The sequence below is a fragment of the Pongo abelii genome, chromosome 13, assembly GCF_028885655.2.
Source record: "Pongo abelii isolate AG06213 chromosome 13, NHGRI_mPonAbe1-v2.0_pri, whole genome shotgun sequence".
NCBI classification, from domain to species: domain Eukaryota; kingdom Metazoa; phylum Chordata; class Mammalia; order Primates; family Hominidae; genus Pongo; species Pongo abelii.
In genome coordinates this window covers 99,181,382-99,186,162 of record NC_071998.2, presented here as the reverse complement: position 1 = coordinate 99,186,162, position 4,781 = coordinate 99,181,382, and the positions used below count along the sequence as shown (strand labels likewise).

At 42.1% G+C, this 4,781-nt stretch overlaps 1 pseudogene; it reads left to right on the top strand.

Moving 5' to 3' along the window:
* Window positions 1-234: 234 nt before the first annotated feature.
* On the top strand, window positions 235-657 carry LOC100449890 (mitochondrial intermembrane space import and assembly protein 40-like; annotated as a pseudogene).
* Window positions 658-4,781: the final 4,124 nt, after the last annotated feature.

Below are 4,781 nucleotides of genomic sequence, written 5' to 3'. Positions count from 1 at the left end.
CGGGGGCTTCACCTTCATTACCTCATGCAGTCCTCTCAATAACTCAGCCAGGGAATGGCTGTGATTTAATCCATTCCACAGACAAAAAAATTGAGATCCAGGAAGATTAAGTAATTTATCTCCAGTCTGCACAGGCCTCAGAGGCACCTGCCCTGCCTGAGGAGAGGGAGGTCATCTCATGCAGCTCCAACAGCCACTGTTCCTTCTACGAGGTCTAGGGGCTGGGCTGCAGCCATGTCCTACTGCTGACAGGAACAGAAGGCTCGAATCATATTTGTGACCAAAGAAGACCACAAAACTCCAAGCAATGCAGAGCTGGTGGCTGATGACCCCAACGATCCCTCCCTAAGAGGAGCATGGATTGATGCTGCCAAATGGAGACTTTAACTGGCACTGCCTCTTCCTTAGCGGAATGGCCAATGGCTCCTACAGGGAACAGTTCAAGGCAGCCTTTCCCTGCTTCCACCATAACATGAGCAGGTCAAGGGGTCAGACTGTGTAGACCAGTTCTGAGCCATGCAGGAAGGCAGGCAGGAATATCCAGATCTCTATCCCCAAGAAGGGGAGGAAGAGGTAGAGAAGAAGCCAGCAGAACATGTAGAAGAAACAGCTCCCAATGAGGCTACTGCAACTAAAGAAAAGGAAGAGTCAAGTTAACGAAGGCCACATGGCTCTGGGCTCCAATCCTTCCACTTCAAGGTAATACAAATCTTTTGCAAAAGACCTTTTAGTCACTCTCCAAGACAGCCTCTTTCCCTCTGTTGTCCTGTGCACTGTAATATACAGAATTGCTTATTTTGATGATCACAGGTTTTGGCCTCTTAACATATACACTGAAAAAAAATGAGAGTTGTAAGTGCGCATGTTCTACCTAAACCTGCCAGCAAATGTAGCCATCACTTTTGAATACTTCCTCAGATTGCCCTGAATTTTTGCCACTTTTAAATAATGCACTGATTTTCAGTGACTGAAAATCATTATCCAGGAATGTTTCTTGTGTTTGAGCAGATTTATTCTCCTTCATTGTATCCCGTTTAGTAGATTGTATACCCCTTTGAGAAGTAATGCAAGTAATAGAAACAAAAATATCTTCCTTTAAAAATGCTAGGCTGGGGCCCTATCTACTAGAAGAGGCCAGATGATGGTCAAATATATCTTTCTCCAAACCCATCTTGACCTTGTGTATATGAGGGGGTACTGTACTTCATTCCTGATACATTCTGGTTTCCATGTTGGCATTGAGTTCCTGGTTTTCTGTGTTTGGATGGTGAAAATTTGGACCCTCCCAATCATAGCTCCTTTCTAAGCGAAGGGAGAGGCTGGTTTTTGCTGTTCCTTGTTATTCTGAAAGCCTTGGTTTGGGGCCCATGTTCACACTGGCTCTCAGTCTGGTCAGATGCAGTGTTCTTGATAGGTAGGGACATAATTATTACCAGAGTAGCAACCAAGAGAAAAAAAAGTTGTGAATTAAGTATTCAGTGAAAAGGAAACATGATTTCTACCTGGAAAAAAAAGTAATTTATCTAAGATCAAGGGACAAGACTAGTGGGGGTTTGAGATTAGGACTCCAATTGGCCTGACCATTGCTTGGTCCATAACAATAAACTGCCCTGTGAAAATAAAGCATTGTCACGGCGAGAAAGGCAATCAGGAATGCAAAATGGTTAAGTAGAAACAAAAAGAGAAAAAAGACAAATACAGATGGTAGGCTACCTCCCTGCTCCCCTAACATATCTGACAGAAATCAAAGGTTTCAACCACTGGAGCACACATTCAGGGTCGCTATCTTTTCATTGTTACTATTATTTCAGGGATCCCTTTTGTGAAGGAAGTCTGCTCCACAGCAGATAGGCTATCACACAGTTATAGGTATGTTCCTTACAAATCTAGGAACTCACAAGGTCCAATCCCAGATCAATTGCATTTCCAAGGAAATGCCTCTCCAACAATTCAAAGCAACTATGGCCAGGGGCCATAATCCCAGGCTCACGCCTGTAATCCCAGAACTTTGGGAGACTGAGGCGGCAGATCACTTGAGATCTGGAGTTCAAGACCAACCTGCCCAATGTGATGACACCCCATCTCTACTAAAAATACAAAAATTAGCAGTGTGTGTTGGTCTTCACCTGTAGTCTCAGCTACTTGGGAGGCTGAGGCAGGAGAATCACTTGAACCTGGGAGGGGGAGGTTGCAGTAAGCTGAGACTGAGCCACTGCACTCCAGCCTGGGTGACAGAATGAGGCTCCATCTCAGAAAAAAAAAAGAAAAGAAGAAAAGAAAAGCAACTACAATGTTACTCAAAACCTCTATTTGCATTTCTTAGAGAACATCAGTGGGACACCATTCCTGATCCTCTATAGCTCTGAATGACTTTCCCTTATTCCTCGCAGATTTCTTATATCCCAGAGCAGCTTCCCATCCTGTTTTTTTTTTCTATCATTTTTCCACACAACTCAGCCTGTGTGTTTCTTTCTCTTTGTCCCCAAGGAGTGTTTTCTCATTCCTTGATTATATAGATTGTATAGATTGACTTTATCTGTCTCTCTGGTAGAAAAACAGGAGTTCTGAGAAGATGGACGTGGGGAAGCAGAGGGCAGCTCTAGAATTCCTTTGAGTGGCAAGGGCAGGTAGGAAAGCTGTGAGAGCAGTTATATGACCTTCCTTTCTGCTTCATCAAGGAGACAACATCCTAGAGTAGAAGGAGATTTGCACAGTTCTGACCTGGCTGTGAGTCCCAAGTGTGTGACCATGGATAGGTGATTCCACCATTTTAATCTTGCCTTTAAGGACAGTATTAACAACCATCACATCACAGACCTGTGAGGATCAAATGAAGCATGGAGTGTTTTCAAAGTGAAGTTTTGTGGTAAAACTAGTGAGGTTTTGAATGCCTGAAAATATCTTTACTGTCCCATGACACTTAAGTGAAAATTTTGGAGGTTATAAAATTCTAGCATTAAAGTTATAGTCGTTTAATACTTTAAAAATATTGTTCCATCATCTTCTTATACCAGTGGTTAATCTCTGAGTCTTGTCCTTTTGCAAAGTGATACGTTCTTTTCCTCTGGAAGCTCGTAGAATTTTCTCTATGATGTTTTCAAATTCTATTAAATCACATTTATTTGGGGTTTCAAATCCTATTTGATACTTTGATTCCAAAGTCTCTCTTCCGTATTTCCTTTGTTTCTTCTTTTAGAAAATCTATCATTAATATTTTTTCCAAGTACTTTCCCCCCTTCATTGTTGCCGCTGCTTCTCTATTTCTTGAACTTCTGTTATTCAAATATTGGCGGTTCCATTTCTATCTTCCATATCCCTTAATGTTTCTCCACTCTCCTTCATGATGACTTTTAGAAGGAATCTGATCCCCACGCCCAATGAGTCAGTCTTCTGATGTATTTATTCTGATGTTTTTCTTTAATAGATGTGTCCAGTATCTTATTGTCTTTATTTTAACTATTGCACTTTTAATTTCTAAAATGATTACCTGGAATATTAATCCTTGGTGTGTGGTATACAGAGACTCAGGAATGCCTTTTCAACCTACAGGCCAATTCCTTATGGGTAGATGGTTAAAAAGTTAATTAGTAGCTTAGAAATCATTACTCTGTGGTTACTGTTGTTAGACTTTGCCCAAGTCATTCACCTCTCTGAGTCACAGTCTCCTCATCTGTTGGATGGGGATAAGAAAAGCCCCTCCCATTCCACCCCAGGTGGCTCTGTGGATAAAGGCTGCGGAGAGGCTGAGTGAGAGGTAATTTGGAAAGTGACCAGAACTATGCAAATAGTACTGTCAGTAACTTGGCCCAGCCATGCTCCCAGGGCTTCATGCCTTTGTTCCTTTGGTTCTTCTCTTGGCAAGTTGAATGGTGGCCCTTCCCCAGAGGCAGCACCAAAGCTGTCATGACCTGTGAATGTAGCAGGTCAAAGTCCCTGGAATAAGTGTCATACTCCATAGGTCTGTACCCTGTCCTTCTGTGCTCTTAGAGTTCCAAGGCCAGGAGGGTGCAGGCTCTGTCTGGATTCTTTTCTGGCTGGAAGTCTACAGTGCTTACACATACAGCCCTTATTCACCACCTCTAGTCTCAGCTGGCCCTCAACAGAAAGCATTTGCTTTTATTAATTACTGGAAATCTGCAGGCTGAAAGATCTTATCTATTCACCTTCTCCTCCCTGGGTATATGTACAAAGGATGAGGAAGCTCAGGCAAATGCACCAGCTATGGCCTGTGGGGCTATAAAAAACAAATAACCCCCTAAGGCAATATCAGCATTTCAGGGCTCTATGCACATACCTGGATGCGCTCTGAGAGATCCTGGGCCGTTTAACAATTGACAACCACAGAAAAGAGAACCCCAAGGAAACTGCTGTCAGCTTATGTAGAAATTCCTGGAAAGGGCAATACTGATGACACTCCCTCCTCTTCTCTTTTTATCTTTTATAAAATGAATTTGACTTAGCACTAATACAGCATGAGATAATTAAAAGAGAATAGACTTTGGAGTCATGAGTCCTGGGGTGAATCTTCACTTCATCACTGGATAGCTGTGTGTCCTTAGACAAATCACATAACCTTCCTAAAGCTCATTGTCCTTACTTGGAAAGTGTGACCATAATAACTGATACACTTTTTTGAGTTGCTGAACTAAATGAAATATATGATGGCATAAAAATTAAAACTAATGATCAATGTAAACAAAATATTGGAAACTATGAGAAGCTCTGCAGTTTGGGCTGTCCATTAGTATTGCTGGCTAAGTCCTCAGCAGGATGTGAAATTT